Here is a 22,745-nt window from a genome sequence, read left to right as displayed (position 1 = left end):
ATCAGGACAAGGGTTTGAGTCTCTGGAGGAGAAGTCAGGACCTGAGTTCCTGGAAACAAGGAGCAAGGGCAGATGGAGCAGTACCAAGACAGATTTGATTGGATTCAGAATGTCAGACCAGTGCATGGGCAAGCTAATTCTTATAAGATGATTAGAATGGTAACAGCAGAAGGAATGTGAAATTTGGAGAGAAGAGATGGGTACAATTTTTTTCTCCCAGTAAAATGGCCATTATTGTTAATATATTTTTGTCACATGAGCACCATTGCTGACAAATAGCAAAAGCACATATCAAGCAATATATTAGAAAAGATATAGTTATGTTTGGATGAGAGGACATTTGGGTGATATTATGAAATTGCAAGGTATTTAGGAAAAGGAAATTTTGGCAAAACCATGGAGGAAAGCAAAGCCTGGATCTTAGAAGGACTTGAAATTAGCTGAAAGTAAGAGTGTCCAATTTTGACAAGGTGCTAGCAAAAAATTCAACATTTATCAGAGGAAGTAAGGCAGGTGCAATTAATAAAACTTCAAGTCAGACAGTTTAAATTACGATGAAGGTTCAACCTTCTCAGCTAGTAAACTGATTTGAAATCTGGTAGAACTTTGGAACCCTGCCATGTCTATGAAGAGACACCAAGGGCAAGTTAATCCTAAAACTAAATAGGTGCCCTGAACCTCGAAATAGGAATGATGTAACTTTTTTGGAGATTTAAGAGACTAAAACAGAAAGTTTAGACTGAATTCCAAGGAAAACATACAGTGATCTGGTGGGCATAATCCCCACCAAGAATAAACACAGTAGGGAATGCCTAAAATTCTTCAGTGCTTTTAGATCATAGGAAGCTGTACCTCAGGATTACTTCATAATGCAATAAAATTTGGTTATGTCGTTTTCAAACTGATTGGTTTAAGCTTGAGGGAGTGGGGTCAGAAAATGTGGCATTGCCCACTGATTTCTCTTAGAGCCCAGCAATCCCCTGGATATGGGAAATCTTTGGCAAAAATATCAGCAATTGAAACAAATGAAATATTCTTGTGACATCCATTATTAAACTTTCACATTTTTTACAACAAAAACAATCCTCAGAGCACAGGCATTACTGGAAATTTATGAAATGAACCCTCTTTTTTGGGTCAGTGTTTACTACAATCCTGATTGTTTCAGAAAGAAAACTTTATGAAAGGAAATCAAGAGCATTTCTCCAACTCCACGAGCAGTGCAATAACAGGAAACAAAACTCCTATTTCTGTAGTTTGCCAGATAAGAACTGAATAGTAGATTTTTTTGAAGGCATGTGGCAAATACTGTTAAAGACATATAAATTACTCTCTATTGCTTGGTCTTGGCTGGGTGACTCACATTGTAGCTTCTATTTCTGGTGGGGGAGATACATACATTTGTCATTACTCCAGAAAATGACAAAAATGACAAGTTGGCAAAATATAATTGTTGCTAAGAGTGTCGCCATTTCAGCCTTGTTCAGTTGGTGGAGCCACTCTGTCCCAAAAACATTCTAGACAGTAAATTGGAAGCGAAGCAAAGGTCAATTTACTAAGCAGTCAGAAGTAATTTACAGTGAACACCTAAGATACTACAGTTCAGACACTTTCTAAGACTAGAGGAAATAATAGCACGCAGTGGCCTTAAATGGGGTCTTCTTTTAAATATGCAAGGAGATGTCTTAATTTGGTCCAGGACATATTTGCTTATTACATATTTATAATTCAAGTACTAAGCTAGCTGGCCTATTACAATATATCTTCTCAAAATTCTTTCAAGTTATGTTGTAACAGCAAACATAATTAGGGAGGTATGTGTGTTTCATTTTAAAGTTTATCTTCTTCAGTAGCTTTGAAAAGGATAGGAAAGTGAGGTCAGAAAGCTAGTGCATTATTTAAGACACAAATCACTCAAAATACAACTTCTAAGCATATATTGATATCGAAATATGTACTTGAAGAGTTCTTTAGGTTATAATGCAAAGGTTCTTTTCTGGTCATGGTTTTTAACTTTTTAATCATGACAACTGATTATCAGTTTCCTTGTTTGCTAAGACATTGCTAATGTCATCCATTGTTGACAAGGCAGAGAGAAAAGAATTTTTAATATATGGTTATGTCAGCAATTGTGAAATATTACTGAAACCAAGTAACAGGGTAAAATTAGTACCTTTGTTGAATGTATTATTGTCATCACCTTTAGGAAACTGTAAAGATACAAAACAATGCACCACAATTCAATCCCCAAACTCATACTCAGTCACTGCTAACATTTTGATAAATTTTGCTATGCATGTTACTTTTTACCTATACTAGACCACACTTATCCATAATTTTTCATCATGTTTTTATTCTACTTTTTATAACATAAGTAAGTTTTTATGTTATTAAAATTCTATACAAAGTTTATTGTTATAAATGGATCCATTTTACATGGAAATACCATACAGTAATTGACACATCAAGGTTGTTCACAGTGTTTATTATAAATAATTCTATGTAAAATATTCTTGCAAATATATCGCTTATGTATCCCTTTCCTTATTATTTATGATTTTCTCAAAATCCTTAGGAGTGAAATTACAAGGTCTAAGATATAAACACTTTTTAGAACTCTTGATATATATTGCCAAATTGCTTAATAGAAAGATTTTACCAATTTATATCCCCAACATAGGTTTATAAAGGTAAGCAAGAGAATATATTTAGTTTTCTTTAATTTGGTCATGGTTCTATGGAAATTTATACTATGATAAACAGAGCATTTGTTAAAGGTAAACTATTGAAATATTTTTGTTTAAGATTAAATGAAAGAATAAGACATCTTATTCTAGTAAATGTTAGAAATTTTAAAATGTACTCACAATATATAGTCAGGGAAACATTGCAGGTAATTTTTTCAAGTGTACTTTTTAGGAATAAAAATAATCCCTTATATTTGCTGCCTGCTTAGTAGTTTGGAAATACTTTAGCAAATTCTGAAATAACTCTGACTAACCAGAAACCCTCAAATACAATCACATTAAAAAAGATACACAAGATTGTCTTGTATTTAAAAATGTGTTTTTCTCAATAGTTTTGAAATTTATATTCCCAAGAAATATTTCTGATCTGGGTAAAGCATAAATTCTATTGCATGATTCTTTCATTTTCAAACAGCATAGAAAGGCCAACTACAAAACAGACTGAATAATGTCTGCACGCCCACGTGACCTTCACATAGCCTTGAAATTAAATTAGGGTAAGAAGAAACCCTTGCAGCTCCCCGAACACACTGCGCATACCCCTACCTACCTTGGAGTTGTTCTACTTGCTACTGTTCCCTTATCCTGGAGCTCTGCCCTCAGACAATGTCACGGCTTCATCCCTCCCTTCTTCTAGGTCTCTGTTCAAATGATACCATCTCAGCTGGGCCTCCCTTCATGACTCTACTTAGAATTGCAACTATTACCATCAACCACCACCCCCCACCAACACTCCGCCAAAAACCACTCTCTGTTCTTTTTCCCTGCTTCATTTTTCTACATAGCACTTGTTACTATGATTTTTATTTGTTTTACTTAATTATTTATTTTTGTTGACTTTCTCACACTAGAGTGTAAGTTCCATGAGAGGTGGGATTTTGGTCTGTTTTATTTATTGCCACATTCCTATTATCTAGAATAGTGTCTGGAGCCTGAAGTTGTCTAACAACTTTGCTGGATAAGCTATAAAACAATATAATACTCATCAAAAGAAATTTGACTTTGATGCCCACACTGGTGATAGCTTGTATTAGAGTATGACATTTACCCAGGGGTAGCTGAGGAACAGAACCAGCACCCATCAAAATTTAATCAGACAGATTCCATGGAGTTAAATCGTCTCAACTTTGCCACTTTCTTGCCATATGACCCTGGGCAGTTGGTCAACATCTCTAGGTTTTGGTTTTCTCATCTGTAAGATGAGAATGGAGACAGCTATCTCTAAGGATTGTTGTGATAATTCAACACATTGACACAGGCAGTACCTGGCACATGAAAGTGGTAAGCGACTGTTAGCCCTTATTATGCCAGGAATACTGAGCTACACATTTAATGCACATTATTATGCTTAATTATCACAGCAACATTAGGCAGTGAATAAATATTTCTGATTATGTATTCCATGAGTCTCCAAATAAGTCTCGCTAATGGTATGTTATTCATACCTCCACTGGAGATTCAAATTATGTATTTACATATCAAGAAGGTCTGCAATAAAGAGGCCCATTCAATTTTAATTTAAGTTTAATCAAGCATTTTCTCTTTTTACATAACACATATTGTCCATGTGGAGTTGGTGTTCCTGTAAATGCTCTTTAACAGATAGAGAATTTTATGATTTTCTCTATTTAACAGAGGATGGAGCTGAGACTCAGTTCAGTGACTTACAGAATGTCATGTAGAGAACAAATAGAAGTGCAGACATCCTAAGCCAGATCAACCTGATTCAGGAGGCTGATCTAATTACCACTTCACTCTACGTAGCCTCATTACCTAATATGGTTATAATTATTGCATATGGAGATGATAAGACAATGACACAGCTGCACTTCTGTAATTATTGAAAATTCAAACTCAGCTGGGAAATGGATTTGAGATAAAATTGCATTTTGTGAACCTGAAAGGAGCGTGTTATATGAACTCTAAGTGCTTGGCCATGACTTGTTGCTATCAATGACTTTCTTCTTTCTGCATTTATGTTGTAGGCAGGCAAATAATAATAAGACATCAAAATGGCATAATTAAGTTGGAAATATTTTAAAAAGAGAGAAATTAAAATCGGTTAATTAGAAACACATTGATATAAACATGAATTCTCAAGCTATTTTTCTTTAGTTTAAAAGAAAACCAGGAAACTTACAGAACATTAGATGAGGAAAGAAAAACTGAACTTCAAAATAAGTCTCTGTTGATAGTTAACCAGGGGCGAGACTCATAGACAGAAATCCCAGCTAGTCAGGGAGGCTCGTTCACAAATAGATGTGGTTTGTCTGTTCTGGAGATGTGCTTGCTTGATTTCTGAATCAGCCAGAGATTTTATATTATGTATCTATTTTAGGCTTTTTTAAAGCCTGACAAAATTAGGCCATGAGGTTCAGAGATGAACAGAGAATACTCACATTTTTGCTGCTCCTGAAATTTATATTTCATTGGAAATGAAAGAGAAAAAAGTTCATAGTAAATAGGAAAATCATGTTAATATTTTTTTATTACCAATCCCCAAAAAGGATTTCCAAATAAGAATGAGCAGAAGTGGTGAGACAACCCAAATGAAATGAGATGCCAGAAAAACATCACAACTGTAAATTGCATTTGGTGTCAAAACAAATCATTTCAATTTAGATAAGCTGGAAACAGTTTATCACTAGCATGCTATGTGAGATGAATAAGATTGGAAGGGGTGTCTTCAAGATTGGACCATGTGTCCAATTATCTCAGTTTGTTTTGCAATACTGTGCCATTTTTATACCCCATAGTGTCCCTCAATAACTGTACAAAAATAGGAATTGGTAGAAATACTCAAATAGTCATTTTCTTTTGTCTAAACCATGATAAACATACCCAGGTACCTGTCCCAGCTACAGACTGAGCCACATGTATTTCTCTTAAGATATTCTGAGTTTACTTTATATTTTGTTTCCAATTGTAAAGACAGTGGACCTGTCATATCTAAGCATGGCTTCTTGGGCATGCCTCTGTCTGGTGACATGGTAGCAAAATAATTCCAAGTTATTATCGGTGGCAACACTGATTACTAGGAAGAACATAAAATTTTACCCCTTAAACGCTATTTTCAGAATCCTGTAAGTAACAGAAGGTATGGAACCCAAGTGCTTGGTGGGTGATTTATTGCTGTCTCCGGTAGAGTACTTACGTATATCCTTATACACAGATTAGGAGTCCTAGAGTATTGTCAGGAGAAAGGAATCCTTTATATTCTTATGGTGTTTTTGAGTGATAAGAGCATGCATATTTCTAACATGTCACTCTTCTAAAAATACGTAAAGATTTTGGTTTTGCTAAAAATGCATTTGAAGCAGACTTTACAATTTCGACCTTAGACTTTAGTAGGATACCAAGGATCTATGTTTAGGGAAGCTTGTAAACATTTTGGACAAGGAAGAACTATTCATTTTGGAATTAAAATGTCTCTAAACAACCATGTATTACTAAACATTTTAGAAAGCCTTTTGGCAGTGGCTAAGGAGAATTTTCCATATGTATGAATAAGAGTATGGAGATAACGGGTCTAAAACCCCATTTCCAACTTCTGACACTTCTGGTGCTTGATTTTACCTTAGAAAAAGGTAGCAGCAATTGCACTGCATGTAATGGCTTGTTCCACACAACATCTTCATAGAGCCGACTTTTCTTTTTTTTTTTTTGACATGTGAAGTAATTACACACGACATAAACTGCAATACTAAGGTTTATCTCAAGAAGGTATATTCCTAAGTCTATACTTTCGAGTAGTTAACTTCCTGGGGAAAGTGCCCTTTAGAATAAACATTTTCTTCTCTTTTCCTATATTCTTTTGACAAATGGAAATATCTATTTGAAAATATCTATTAAATCTCATAATGAAAGAGATAGAATAGAAGCCATAGGACATGAAAATCATGATTATTATTTATTAGTATATTTACGTGGCATTCGTAAATGCCATTTCTAGAACTTTTATCTCTTTGGTGGAAGGGGAAATGAAGATTGGACCATATTGCCTTTCTATTATGGGGAGTCATCGGTCTAGGAAGTAGAGGATTACTCTTGATGCTTAGCTATTGTTAGGCAACTCTTAGTCAATGCAAGACCTAGCTTTGGGGGTTAACTTTTGGTTTGTTGTTGCCTCATAGAATTGGTTTATATTTAGATTTGATTATTTTTCCATCTGACCATAAACATTTTGAAAACCTTCATTTATTTGTGTAGGGATTATTCTTGAGCTGGAATTGTGTCTTGGCAACATTCTGTGTTATACCAACCAGAAAGATATTGCTCTATTAAATTTAAATCAAGCTTTATGCCTCAGTGAACTTTCTAAGGAGTCTTACAAATAAGTACATCATTAAATATTGAAATCCTTACTAAGCTTAGACCTCCTCTATTGAGAGTTTGATATATTTCAAACTCAGTTTGTCTAACTACTCATGTTCTGAGTCTAAGCAAATTCTAATTGTAATTTGTCTCCCCATAAAGGCTTGACTACAGGAAGAGAACTTCAATAATGATGCCAGCATAAGTATTATAGTTTTATGACAATTCCATTTCTCATTGCAAATTAATACATTGAATATATATAAATTATATCTATATTGGTTAATTTGAGTCTGCCTGCTCTCATTGCATTAATAAAATGTGGTTTCAGAGTCTACAAGGCTGAAAATCAGACTTAGGTTCACAGTAGGTCACTTTTCCAAGGCCCTCCTGGCCTGTCAGACTGCTGATTCGTTCCCCTGAGGCAATTCTCAGATACCACTATGTGAAAACTGTCTGATCTAAGTTCCTACAAACCTCTTTGTATTTTTGTTCTAGGGGTGTTCAGGAGCTGTGCGAACAAAGGTATTGTGAGATTGGAAATAGATTCAGGGAAAATTGAGATGATAATAGTCTAGAGGGAATACTTGCTTTGGAGGGTAGGGGCACTTGTGTCAGGCACAAGTAGATTCTATGCCATCCTATAGAGTGTCCACCACATTGCTGGCATACCAATGTGAGGGAAGAGGAAAGGCTTCCACAGAAGTAAATGTTTACCCAATGATAGCCAAATTTTGGAGGATGAGGAAAATAATAGTTCCCTATCTATATTACCTTGGATTTGTCTCTACCCTTTATCATTAATCACTGCTCCAAACAAAGTTAATGGGAATGTTATGGCTTAATTTCTGTGAACTAGGGAAGCTTATCAATGGGGCCGCCACTTCCTCGCTACTTGTGGGATTTATCTGTGTTAAATGAGTTCACTCAGAGGTGTCACAAACATTATAAACTCTGTCCTGCCAGAATAATGAAATGTACGAAAATATTCTCACACATTTAAGGGAAAAAATAAAAGAAAGCTTCTAAAATCCAACTTCTTCTCTTCATTCCACCATGAACTTCTTGCTCAGAAGACTTAAATAGACACTTATACAGAGTCACAAACATCAATGGACTTAATTATATTTTAAATCCAAATTGTTTACTACTAGTTTTTGAAGTACAGGTTGTGATTATTCAAGGACACATTCTTTTAAGAATAAATAGTGTAAAAGGGTGTAAATTATAGAGAAATTAGAAACATAGTAAAAAGTTGGTTTCTTGGGAGTAAATGTACTTGAATAGCTTACCGTCTGCCAGAGACATTCACATTTAATCATATAGATATGCAAAGTTATTTTTTATGTTATTTAAGTAGAGTCATTGTTATTTAAGAACCTTTGATTCCTACGGCAAAGAAATAAGAATGTCAAGAACACTGTAGCTGAGTTACAAAGATTTGTAAAATTCTTACCTAATATGACATAGAAAACTGATTATAAAACCAATTCTACCAGTTAAAGATACATCTACTAAGTTCACTAGACTGCCTTGTATTTCAATTAAATTATGCCTTTGAGCAAGAAGAGGAAAAAGCCAATGGTTTAAAGGAATTGCTAAAGGAATACCAAAGAACCCTGCTATTTGTCTTTGCTAAGCTCTGTGCTATTTACATGAAGATTTATGGTGTTGAGAGCACAGATAGTTTTAGTAATTCTACATGTTAGTGCAGGGAAGCATTGAAAGGATTAGGCACGAGGGGAAGGACACCTCACTAAAGAATGTCACACGCCCAGTATTCCTTTAAATCTTGTGGAAGAATTCTACATTTTAATTTTAAAAGCCACAATGAGACTTTCAGATTGAGTTTCTTAAAGGTACTAAGATAAGGCTTTCTGGAAAGATTGCGTGATATGAAGCAACTAAATTAATCGAAGCAGCTAAATTTCAGAAATTATTTTAGGAGCTACAAAATACTGGCTTAAATCACACTTCGAGGCAGATAACTGTCTTCCTTCCCCTCACCCCAAGGCTTTATTTCCATAGCATTCACAAAAAGTGCATTTTTAGTGAACTACAATTGACTTTATTAGAATTAAAATTTTACTTTAAGAAATGTTCTCCTAATAACTAAGATGCTAAACTAACTTTTGATATAAGATAAATTTCTAACGATTTTGCTAGGATGCTAAAAACGATGACTTTTCTTTCTCATTTTCAAGGCCTGTGGGCCTAGGGCTAAATAAAATTCTTCTACTCATAGCTAGGATGCTATTTCAATGATCTGAACTTTAGTTTCCTCATATATACAAATGAGGTTAATAATTTGTATGATCCAGGGTAGTTATGAGGTTTAAACTGGATAAACTATATACATTTTTTGGTGCCTAGATTATAGTAGATGTTATAGTACTCATGCCCCCTAGAAGTCATTCAACTCCAACTAGATTTTAGGCTTCTTTGGCACTATGGTAACCAACTTTGCCTATTAGTGGATTTAATCATCAAAGGATGACATGTTAATGGTTCATGATGAAATATAAATATATTATAAAATCATAGTCAAAGGCATTAGATTTAATTTGTTTTATTAGTATTATTTTTTCAACCACATAGTACTTAACACTTCATCAAATTCTAATGTACGTATTAATTCCACTGGCAAGAGGATTTTATGAAAAGGATATGGCCTATAAGAAGAAAAAAGAAATCCCAGGATTTCTGCCCTCAAAATCAACATGATTTTATTCTTTAGCCTTTGCATAATGCATAGGCTCTTTTTTCCAACTGACCTATTTCATGATGGTATCATCAGGTTGTAGCTACTCAGGGTTTCACAGTGTGGTCTTACACTACATATTAAAACTTGAGTTCCACTATTCCAGCTGTCTCACTCTTTCTTTTCCCTCTCTCTCTCATGCAACATTTTATTATATATATATATCTTTACCTTTGTTCATACTTCTTCCCTTGCCCAGAATCCTGCCCAAATCCTACCAATGGCTCAAGATCTGGATCAAGCACTATCGCCTTCAATAATTTTTGGTTGTTATCTTATTCTGCAAATCAAGGAATTGCCAGATTCAGGGAGCACTGCTATGGAGACAGAGAAGACACATGAGTCCTTCAACAGATTTACAGGATAACATAAAGAGTCAGGAATAAAATATCACATATACTAGAGTAAGGGGATTTAGAAGCCATAGAGGAGCCCTAAATGGTCAATTCAACTTGGTCAAGGTGGTATAGTCCAGAAAATACTTAACATAGATGGGACCATAAACCTGACCCTGTACAAACAAGAATCTTGTATGCATAAGTAGGTGTTCATCAAATAGGGTGAATGTAGATGATGGTGGATAGGGAAGGTTCTCAGAGAGGGATCGCAAATGTGAAGGCACAACATTCTGAAGTATCCTGGCTTGTTTGGAGTTTCAGGAACTTGGTGGAGCGGCACAGAGGGGTAAAACAAGAGATAAGCTCAGCAAGATAAGAGATGCAAAGTCCTCATGGGTTTCTGTTTATTCTACAGAGGTTGGGCATTATCCTTAAGGGAGTGAAGAACCATTACGAAATTTTAAAGAAAGAGAGCAAATGAGAAGATGTACATTTTAGAAAAATCTCTGGATGACGAATGGAGGATGGAGGAAGGCTAAATTGGATGTGGAGTCAGGTTGGAGACTGTTTCAGTCTTCCTGCTAGAAAGTGGATAATATTCTAATATTCGAAGTTGTATTATACTGATTATCAGTGCTATTTATTTTGCCACTTAGTTGTTCTCTTTTATGCATGAAAGTATTCTCTCTACATTTGTAAGGAAAGTGCCCCTGCCATGACATACTTGGACTGTTCTTTGGTACCTCCTCTATTAATCCTCTGCAACATCTTTACACACACACACACACACACACATACACACACACACACACAGAGCTCTCATGACAGGACCAAAAACAGAGAAGACAGGCAGAAAAATACTTTTAATTGACAGATTCCACTGGCCTCAAGAGTGATTAATTGTACACTACCATTAGAAATGAGGCCAGCTGCAGCGAAAGTCATGCACACATATGAGCTCTTAGAAGATGTTTAAAGGCTAAATCAACACACTAGAGAATTGAAAAGTGCATATTTTGTGATTATTCATCCTTTGGCTTTTTTATGTAACCTAATTTTATTTGAATTTTTGCATATATAAATGATTGGCTACCACTAAATAATAATTTATAATTATATAATAACATACTCTATAATTAAATAAGTCTAATTTTGACTTTGCTGAATGTATGAAATGATTTAGACTGAACACATTGTCTTCATTGCCCACATCTTTCAAACTGAATTTTTAGAGCCTTATCCAACTCAGTGAAATTTTCATTCAAAAATATCCGTTCTTTTTCTTACAAAGCTTACTTTTTAATATGACATTATATCTAGAAGCAGAAATTAGCCTTCTCTGAATACATCTTAATTGATAAAGGATTACATGATCGCCATATAAAAAAATGCTGTTTAGATGTAGCAAAATTTTGTGGATGATTGAGAAATTAAAGAACGGAAAATCTCTGTAAGTTATCCTACAAGTCTTAGTTTTAAAATTCATGGAATTAAATAACTATGTTGTCTAAGACCAAGTTCTGCTTTAAAATCAATTTTTCCCTAAGTCTAACAAAAAAAATTTGTTGGCTTTCAGAACACAGTTTTGAAAATTCTGGCATTGTGGTAGCAATAGGTAGAGATCTAAATGTTTAAGGTTTTTAAATTATATGGATATGTACATTTAAATATTAGAAATTTTAGTTGATTCTCCAAGAATCTGGCCATTCTATGGAGTTATCTAAGTTCTTTTTAAACTTTCTGGCTGTTGGTCATACTATAGTTTTCACAGAGTATTTTACAGTATAGAAAAGAAAGGAACAGGATAGAAAAAGTAAAGAAGAAAAACAGCCTGAAGGAGGGAATGAAGAAGTGGAAGGATTCTAAAATGGAAGGATTGGAGGGTAGCTCCTGTGCAGCATATCAAAGACATATCAGAGAAAATCAGAGACAGAAGCATCAGAAGAAAATGAAAAAAAAAAGGAAGACTGCATGGAATACCACATGGCAGGCTCCCTTTACATTCGTTCCCACCCTCTTCTGGTGTGTCCTATTGTACTTCAGTGGTGAGAAAATGAATCTATACTTTCCAGACTCCCTTGTAGCTGAGGTTTCTTGATTTGGTTAAGGGCACTCCTGAGAGGCTTGAATTTCGTATTGAATAAGTGGGGAACCAGGTCAGGCATTTATTTTTCTGACAGAGATATCATAGAGGATACCAGGCTTTAAAGTCATTCATTCTAATGGTGGCTCTCTCATTCCCAGAGCATAACTTAGGACATGTGATCCCAGAGATGGTGACAATCTCAGCCATATATAGCAGGTAAATTTAGGACAATGCTTTTCTGATTCCCAAGGATTTTGATTGTGGTAAATGTAGAAGCTCTTCTACAGTATCTGATTCTCTGTTTTGAATCTCTTACTGCCTAAAATAGCTAGAGTATCTTCTGTTCTCTGTAACTGAAATTAGATCGATACTCATCATTTTTACCTAGGGGACCTAAAGAATCCTAGGTAAGAAAATGGGAGAAAATTTGGGAGTGACGGCCTTATGAAATAAAACTTTATCATTATCAATGTACACTAGACATATAACATACATGTTACATCTGTATTCATAAATATAGTCAACTTCACCATGCAAAGGTCAACGCCTTCTCATCTTCAGCTGTCCTGACAAGGGCACCTAAAATTGGGATTAAAAAAGTGAAAGACTCTTTTGAACAAAGCACCAGATAATCCTCACAGGTCCTCATTTAGCAAGCACAGAGTATCACTGACTGCTAATTAATAAGAAATATAAACAAGTTGAGAATGATAATCTCTCATTAACTTGAGCAGAAATTAGAAATATGAAAGACTGATAAAGACAAGAACAAATAAAAGATTGAAACATCACAGAGAAGATGGAAAGAAATAAAAAAATTGTGATATCATATTTTCCCAAATATCATCCAAATTATAATGTAGAGACAGCTCCTCCAAAAAAGATAGACTATGCTCAAAGATGAAATATAAAAATTGTATCATTGTGAAGCTTAAAGACATACACTGGAAAGAAATGGACACTTCTTGCTCTACAAACAGTGTAAGGTAAGTGAAGCATCTTAATTCCCTGAAAATGAATAAGTCACCCCTGAAAAAAATGTTCACAGAGAGAATCAAATGTATGTTCTTCCCACCACATGTAATTCTTCAAGGGCAATTGGACTAACACTGAAAGAGCCTGAGTAATTATTCTCTAATTGAGTAAATAGGAGTAATGGAAATACCCCTGAAGTCAGCTTAGAAGATTATGTGGCATCAGGACATATTTTATGAGTGTTCTGCCTTTTTAGACAGTGAAAATAATCACCTGACAACAAATTATAATTTTTTCCAGCACTTTTTCACATTATGGTAACAAAATTGAAATTCGTGAGTTTTTGCTGCCCTTTCCTTCATGACTTTACAGTAAGGTCCGTGGTAACTGTTCTTGCTGTAACCATGGCATCAATTATTTAATAGGTTATTTGTTGTTTTGTGTCCTCATTTCTGAACTCAAAGCTTAGATTAGATAGTTAGATGATAGATGATAGATAGATGATAGATAGATAGATAGATAGATAGATAGATAGATAGATAGATAGATGATAAATAGACAGATTGATCAACAGATAAATAATTTTCTTTCTCTGTGTGACTTATTCCACTCAGGTCAATACCCTCTAGGTCTATCCATGTTGTGGCCGATGGCAAAATTTCATTCTTTTTTATGACTGAGTAATATTCCATTGTGTGTATATATTACCTCTTCTTTACTCATTCATCCATTGATAGATGCCCAGGATGCCTCCATATTTTGGCTGCTGTAAATAATGCTGCAATGAACATATGGATTCACATCATCCTTCAAAGCAGTGTTTTGGGTTTCTTGAGATAAATACCAAGAAGTGAGTTAACTGGGTCCTTCTTTGTCTCTTGTTACTGCCTTTGTTGTAAAGTCTATTTTGTCTCGTATAAGTAGTGCTACCCTAGCTTTTCTGTTTGTTTCCATTTTCATGAAATATCTTTTTCTATTACTTTCAGTCTGTGTATGTCTTTCGATCTGAAGTGAGTCTCTTGTATGTAGCACATATAAGGGTTTTTTTTTTCTTACTCAATTAGAGAATAAGTTACCCTATGTCTTGATTGAAGCACTTAATCCATTCTTCATTTCAATTATTGTATTCTTCATTTCTGACTGGTTCTTTTTATGTTTTCTATCTCCACTTTTATATTTTCTGTCTTTTCATTAAAGTTCTCACTGAGTTCATTTAGCCTTCTCTTAAGTTCACTGAGCATCCTTATAACAAATGTTTTGAACTCTGTATCTGATAGCTTATTTGTCTCCATTTTGTTTAGTTCTTTTTCTGGAGCTTTATTCTGTTCTTTCATTTAGGACATGTTTATTTGTCTTCCTATTTTGGCTGTCTAAGTAGGTGTATTGTGCATTATGTAGTAGGTGTATTGTGGGTCCCAATGACACAGTCTTCCCTGGTCATCTGAGCCAGGTGCTCCAGGTATGTTCCTTGTATGAGTTGTGTGTGCCCTCCTGTTGTCAATAATTGAGACTTGGTTGCTGTTTGTTCATTAGTGGGAGAGATTGATCCTAGGGCTGATTGGTTTTGATGACTGACTGTGACCAGTGGAGGAGCTGTTGTGCAGGAGCTGACCTTTGGAGCAAGTTTGCTTTAGCAGGGCTCTGGTGCTAGCCCTGTCTGCCCTTTGAGTGTATCATCCTCAGATGTGAACCTGGATGGTGCTCTGGCTCAGACCATAGCTGGCTATCCAGCGTGTAGGCAGAGACCTTGTGTGAGTGGCGTTGCTACAGGCCAAGTTCAGTTGTAGCCTGTGCCTTGCCCAAGGCCACCTGGCATAGGCCACCTGGCATGAGGCACCAAGCAATCTGCAGATGACTGTCACCCATCCTAGGCTTGGAAATGCCTTGGGAGGTCAAGCTGCAAACCGAGGCCAGCCACTGCTAGTGCTGTGCTTGGGGCTGCTCAACAAGAGGTATGGGCATGCCAAGGCCAAATGTTGCTTCTTTAGGTTTTATGAACCCTGAGAGATTTTAGGAAAGTCTGCAGCATGAGCCAAGACAGGCTGTTTGTATGAAAAATCCACTGGAAGTGGCTTGGGCAGGCCTGCATGTTGGGAGGGGTGGGGTCTCAGGGAATCATCCGGTTGATGGAGACTCAGATATGGCGCCTGCCTGGGTGTGCACACCCCACGAGGGAGGGCTCAACAGAGTAACAATGCCCTCAGCCAGAAGTTATGTCTGGGAGAAAGTTGCCCTCCGGCCCTCACCCTGAAGCCAGACAATTCACTTTCTCCCCGTGTGTCCCTGGCACCTTTTGAGCTGCTGTCCCAGCACTGGAGCTCAGAGCTAGTGAGTTCATCAGTGAGTGAGTCTGGGTGTGGGCCCTTTAAGAAGAAAGTCTGCCACTCCTGCAGTCTCGCTCAGCTGCAATCTTCACTGGTTTTCACAGCCAGAAGTTGTGGAGACTCCTCTTTCTGGTACTGGAACACTGGGCTGGGGAGCCTGGTGTGGGGCCAGAATCCCTTTCTCCTCCAGGGGGAACTTCTGCAGCCAAGATGTTTCTCCTGATTTTTACCACCACACGGGTATGGGACTAGTCCATTTCACATCTCTGCCCCTCCTATCAGTCTTGAGTTGTCCTCTTCTGTATGTCCCGTGTTGTAGGACTTGTGTTCAGGCAGACTCCAGGTGATTCCCAATGATGGCTATTCTGTAGTTTAGTTGTAACTGATGTGGTTGCAAGAGGAGATCAGTACAGCATCTACCTACTTCGTCATCTTGATCAGATTCCCCAAGGCATCTTATTAAGTAAAAAATTAATTTGCAGAATAATACATAGGATCTAATTCCCATTCAAATTTTTTAAAAAAATCTGTGAATGTGTATAGGTGTTTTTGTAAAATACATAGAAAGTAGAGTGAAAGACCTCAGGGATGTATATAAACAGTTAATAGTAGCATCCCTGAATAGAGAACTTTAGATGGGGTTTGTATGAAATGAGGGATGAGGCACAGAGAGAGGTACAAGACAGCTGGAGACTCCTTGTCCACCTGAATGTAACCTTCGCCAAGTCCTTTCAATATTGCATTTTTCATATCTTTAGTATTTGTCCATTTTGAGAAATATCCATCCCCACTTTTATTTCCCCAGCTTAGGCAACCATTTTTTCTCACTTCAACTTTGCTCTACTCTTCTAAATAATCTCACTGCCCCTAATTTTGCTTATCTATACCACCACACTGCAGCTGCAAATTCATGCTAATGCCTTAATTGTAATTTTTTGTAAAACCTTTCAATTTTACAATTAGGAATTACACAATTATATATTAGGCATGCATATATTTGCAATCTAGAAAATTCAGATATCAAATTATCTGAACATTTCCATTCTACACCAACTCATATCACTTCCCTACATATTTTTCTATATTTCCTTCCCTTCCCCAGAGCTACTAGAAGTGATTTATTATGTACCTCTTTAGTCTCCTTCTATGTTTCTTAACACTCACAAACACACACACACACACACACACACACACACACACACTTCCGTACACCTTTTTCTTTGTTAGTTTTTGCAAAATCATGATTATACCATATGTATTTTTCTTCGGCTTTAATTTTTCCTTAATAATTTGTCTTGGAGAATTTTTCATTTAGTATATAAGGTCTACTTTATTCTAACTGCTGTAAAATATTTCATAGAATGGATATATTGTGATTTACTTATTTATAGATATTCAGGCTAATTACAATTCCTTGCCATTAAATAAAAATGTTGTATTTGTGTGGCTGACCCATATCTATAGAATAGACTCCCTAAACATAGAATACTGGGAGAAGGAGTATGAATTCTTTTGTATTTTACAGATGCTTCATCGAATTACATTCTAAAAATTCTTTATGATTAGTACTATTGCCTGTTTCTGAAACTGATTTTATCTTTTAAATGTTTTTCATTATGATGGTAAAATATGACATTTATTTATTGTTTTAATTAGTAATTCCAAAGACATTAAACATATACTTTATGTTTTTGCCTCATACTTCTATTTCTGTGTTTTGACAAATACATATTTTTGTCCATTTTAATAGATTCTTTAATTGATTTGTATGAATGCTATCAATCAATTGTTCAATTGATCAATCATTCTTTCTTCTGATATATAAGGCTTCTGAAATTTTTCTCTTGTTCAGACTATCCTAACCATAGATTTAAAATTATTCTATATTGTGTTTTGATAACCCATTGAGATTGAGAATTCACGTTATTTTATGGTGTGAAGTAGAGAGTCTTTCAAATTCATAGGCAACAGTCTAAGACCTTTTTGCACAGTTGGTCATTTTTCTATTGAAGTAAAATGCAATGCCATTTTACAACAAACTACATTCCTACATATGTATATCTGGTTTCTCCATTTTCTTTTACTAATGTTTATGTTTTGTTACTAATGTTTTTATGTTTTGTTTTAATGCCACAATGTTTTAATTATTATAGCTTAATGACATATTCTTTTATCTAGTAAGGCAAGTTCACTTCTTTTAAAATATTTTCTTGGTTATTTTCATAAATTTTGTCATATAAAATTGAGAACTTTTTAAGTAACATGAAACCTCTTATTGAGATTTTAATTGGAGTTATATTAATTCCATGGGATTATTTGGGGGAACAAACAACTTTGCATCACTTAATTTTTTAATGTAAGAACATGGATAATTATTTATGTCTTTTAAAATGTCCTTCACCATGTTTTTATGGTTTTGTTTTGTGTGGTTTCTTGTGCATTTCTTGGATTTATTATTAGGTCTTTTGTTTTTGTTTTTGTGATTACAAATGGAATTATTTTCTTTCAATACATTTTTAATTAGTCATGTCTGCTACTTGGGAAATATTTTAATGTTTTAACTTTTAATCTTCTACTTTTCAATCTTATATCTTTATGTTCTTTTCCTAACCTCTTGATGCTTTATGCTTTACATTTGAGAGCCCTTACTTGGCTCCCTTTGAGTTATCATCACCCAGTTCTGGTGAGGGTAGGATGATGGCAAAAGTACACAGCTAGTTGTTAAAGAGCCTTGTCCCCTTTTTTTTTAAACTTTATTGAGAAATAATTGACAAATGAAATTGTATATATTAATAGTGTACAATGTGATAATTTGATATACATATACATTATAGAATGATTACCAAGATCAAGATAATTAACACATCCATCATCTCAACAATTTATGTAGGTAACTCTGATAGTGTGTGTGTGTATGCACACATGCATGTGTGTGTGCATGTGTGTTAAGAATACTGAAGATCTACTCTTAACAACTTTCAAGTATTTAAAACCATATTATTAACTATAATCATTATATAAAACAGTATGGGATTCCTCAGAAAAATTGAATTTGAATTATCATATGATTCAGCAATCCCACTCCTCAGTAGCTACCTAAAAAGAATTGAAATCAGGATCTAGAAGAGATTTCTACACCCCCACGTTTGTTGCAGCATTATTCATAATAGCCAAAATATGGAAACAACCTAACTGCCCTTTGACAGGTGAATGGATAAAGATAATGTGGTATAGATAAATAGAGAGAGAGAGAGAGATGTTTCTATATATGTGTGTGTATCAGATATAAAATATATATGTATATGTGTGTGTATATATATATACATCCTGCCATTTATGACAATTTGAATGTATCTGGAGACCATTATGCTAAGTGAAGCAAGCCATGAAGAGAAACAGAGTCCTGTCTTTCTGAGAGGCCAGTATCTTCCTGAGGAGTTTCCTGATCTTCCCGGCTGCAGTGCTCACCCTCCCTGGTTCAATGTTGAGTACATACTATGAGTGTTCATGTGCAGCCAAAATGAGGAAGGAAGAGACTGGAGGGCCCAGTTCCAGCTGCATCAACCACAACCCCCAAGTGAGCTCTATGATGCTTCCTGCATGGCTGCTTTGACTCTGAACTTGGAGTTCCCCAAACTTCTGTAGATTTTTTTCTCCCTGAAATGTACACAGGACAGTCTAAACACATTTTCTTTTACACTTTGTCTTGTCCAGGTGTTCCACAAGATCTCAGGTCCACCAATGGCATTGTTTCTTGTTTCCTAATGTTATTATTGCTTTATTGTCCTTCTATCATCTTTTTGGCTGTTTCATGGGTTTGGAGACTAGCAGATAAATAGAATCTGAATTTAATTCACTATCATGATTGTCAAATTCATTTCCTCCAGATATAAATCTTAACATATTATATCCCCCCTTAAAATATTGTGGTGACTCTCCAACTCCTACCTTTGTTTCACAAAAAGACCCTCCATCATTTGGTGCCTGCCACTTGTTCGGCCTCATTTCTTATCATGTTTTCCCCAAAGCCCAGCTTTATTTCCAAGCTGAAGACATACTTGTGTTCTCCAAATACACTATTTTGCCAGTCCTTGTTATCTGCTATTCTTTATACACTTTATTAACTTTGTCCATTTTATCAGTTAGATTAAAGCTAACATGTCAACTCCTCCAGGAGGTTAGATGGTGGGACATCTAACCTCCAAATTTAGGTTAGATGTCCCACATCTATTCTTCTTTGGTATCTTCTGCTTATTTCTGTCATTGCATTTGTCACACTATGTGTGGCAATTTGCTTTTTACTTGTTCATTACCTCTTTAGCCTGTACTTTATGTGAAAGGCAGGGATTGTAATTTGTTCATCATCCCTGATATAAAGGACTGCAATTAATTCTTATCTGTATACTTTCTAAAACTTAATACAATGCCTTAAACATAGCTGTTGTTACAGACTGGAGCTTTGGAACAAAGCAGACTTGGATTCAAAGCCCAGTCTGTTATTTGTTAATCTTGAGCAGTGGTGGTCACATAATTTCAAGGACAAGGGAAAAATGAAAATGCAATCCCTGACTAGGGCAAGAAAGTCAATCTCCCCTCCCCACAGGCCCACCACCCCAACCCACAGCTGATGGGTTGTGAAAGTTGGGTTACAGCCTCCATGTTGGGACAGAATTGGTATCTGGATTGAGAGCAGACAAGTGGTTCTTGTCATCACCTACCTGTGAACATTAATAAACAGAAAACTCATTTAAACTCATGAAGTTTGGAGGCTAGAAGAGAGAACTCTCACACATGTGTCACTCAACACACACTACTGACCTGAACAGGAAGAGACATACCTTGCATCTCCTACAGGAAGTGGTCTTTACTATCTCAGCTGGAAGAAGAAAAGATCTCTTCTTGCCCAGTAACAGCTCAGCCAATGGGAAACTGCCATAACTCAGCCAATGAAAAATCACCATACTCTAAACTTTCAGTTTCCTTTTATTGACTCTTTGTTTACAACAGCCCCTCCTTAATCCATAAAAGAGCATTCCTCTCCTTTGTTTCTCTGGACTTGCACATCCTTGGCCTTTGATTTGTATATCCCAAATTACAATTCTTTGTTGTTCCTGAATAAATCCATTTTACTAGAAAAAAAGACAAAAAAAAACAAACTAAAACAAAACATCTACCAAATGTGGCATGGCACAGTCAGTCCAAGGCAGCAACTTCTTCTGCCTTACCCCTGTCAAAGACACCAGCCCTTCCTACGTATGTGCCCAGGCCCCCCATGGGGCTGACAGAAATAGTGGAACATGGGTGTTCCCCTGCAGGTGGTCACTTCACTGATCATAGGGCAGAGGCAAGAGATAAGAGGAGATAAGAGGAGAGGAGAAAGCCCATGGCATCTGATAGGTATTGGAAGGAAGGACCACTTCTAAACAGAGGCTTCCACCCTTGGTGTTCTATTGTCCCCTCAAACATCACTATAGAAACATAAATGCAACAATAAAATAATAAAAATGTCAAGAGGAGATCACAAAGTATTGATCTTAAGAAGCAGTTCAGCTGTACTGGTTATAAGCTTACGAAGCTGACCAAAAGAAGTTCATTTAAATTTTCTGAGTCTCAATGTCTTTACCTGTAAATTAGCCCTGATGAAACCTAACTCACTAGGTTATAGTAAGTATTAAGGAAGTAATGTCTTGAGAAGTGAGGAAATGTATGAAAAGAAAAAAATTAAAAAATTAAATAAGAAATTAAAATAAAAACATCAGCTCAGTAAAAAGGGCAGAGTGGGGCAGGTCTCAAATAAATAAATAAACAAACAAAAGTATTTATCCAAAGCTCATACCACAGCACTCTGACATTTATGGGAAGTTAAACATCTATTGCTTAAAAGGACTCAATACAGCTTTTCAGGGAATTTTTTTTTTTTTGTAATGCTTAAAATGTTTCAAAATTTACTCAATCATCAACCTTTTTAGTCATTAACCTTTTACTTAATCATTATCCTTTTGGGTTGGCTTGTAAAGTGAAAGAAATGGCAATGGGATAATTTTAAACTTTTAACCTACATCTGAACCATGTTGTATGGAAATTGGTTCTCATTATGCACCTCAGAGAGCTGCTTATCATTGTCCTGAGGTTCTTAGCTCCTGAGCTATACCATCAGAATATTTGGAGTTGAGATCAAGGAATATATGTTTTTTGCAAAACTCTTGAGTGATTTACATACATACAAATTTTTCCTCAACATTCTCTCATGCTTTTTTTTTTTCCTTCTCAGGTAAATTTACACACATGAAATGAACAGCTTAAGTGCACATTCACCAACTTGACAGATACATGGACCTTTGTAATCCAAACACTATCAAGATGTAAAATATGCTGTGGACTAAATGTCTGTGTTTTCCCCAAATTCACATTTTGAAGCCTAGTTCCCAATATAATAGTATTTGGAGGTAGTATTTGCTGGCCTTTGGTATGAGGGCAAAGCCCTCATCAATGGTAATAGTTTCCTTATAGGAAGAGACACAGGAGAAATGGCATCTCTCTCAGCCATGAGAAGAAACACAAGAAGGTAGCTGTCCATAAGCCAGGAATCTGGCCTTCACTGGACGCCTGATCTAAATGTTTGTTTTCAAGCCATTCGGTTCGCATTATTTTCATTATAGCAGCCTGAACTATGACAGAATATTACCATCGCTCTAGGAAGTTTCCATATGTCCTTCCCAGTAGACAGACATGCCCAATCTCCTAGAGGTAACCACTTTTAGGGTATTTTTTCCAACATAGATTTGTTTGCCTGTTTCAGAACTTCACTTAAAGGAATCACTTATTATATACTCTTTCCTGTAATGTTCCTTTAATTCAGCATGAATTTGAGATCTGTCCACAACGTTGCATGTATCAGCAGCTTTTCCTTTCTTCTTGCTCAAAAATATATGAATCATAGAAATTCATCGCATTATATAGCTGTATTACCATTTGTTATTCATTATCCTGCTGATAGCTGTGCTGTTTCCAATTTGAGGCTACTATAAAGATGCCACAAACATTTTTGTACAAGCTTTTTTGTGGACATACGTTTTCATCTTTCTTGGGTAAATACTTAAAGTGGAATTGCTGGGTCCTAGAATAGGTATATATTTAGTTTCATAAGAAACTTCCAGATCATTTTCCAAGGTGGTTGTACAATTTTACACTCACCAACAA

General features: G+C 35.7%; 1 long non-coding RNA gene across 1 annotated transcript in view; it reads right to left on the bottom strand.

Moving 5' to 3' along the window:
* LOC120598669 (uncharacterized) overlaps window positions 1–20,592 on the bottom strand; it is a 103,571-nt gene extending 82,979 nt beyond the window's left edge. Inside the window, exon 1 of the long non-coding RNA XR_005651689.1 lies at window positions 20,384–20,592. This is a non-coding gene — a long non-coding RNA (uncharacterized LOC120598669). The remainder of the gene's footprint in view (window positions 1–20,383) is intronic.
* Window positions 20,593–22,745: the final 2,153 nt, after the last annotated feature.

The sequence above is a fragment of the Pteropus medius genome, unplaced genomic scaffold, assembly GCF_902729225.1.
Source record: "Pteropus medius unplaced genomic scaffold, Ma_sr-lr_union100, whole genome shotgun sequence".
In the NCBI taxonomy this organism is placed as follows: Eukaryota; Metazoa; Chordata; class Mammalia; order Chiroptera; family Pteropodidae; genus Pteropus; species Pteropus medius.
Note: the sequence above shows the minus strand (reverse complement) of the source record. Positions and strands in the feature narration are given on the sequence as shown.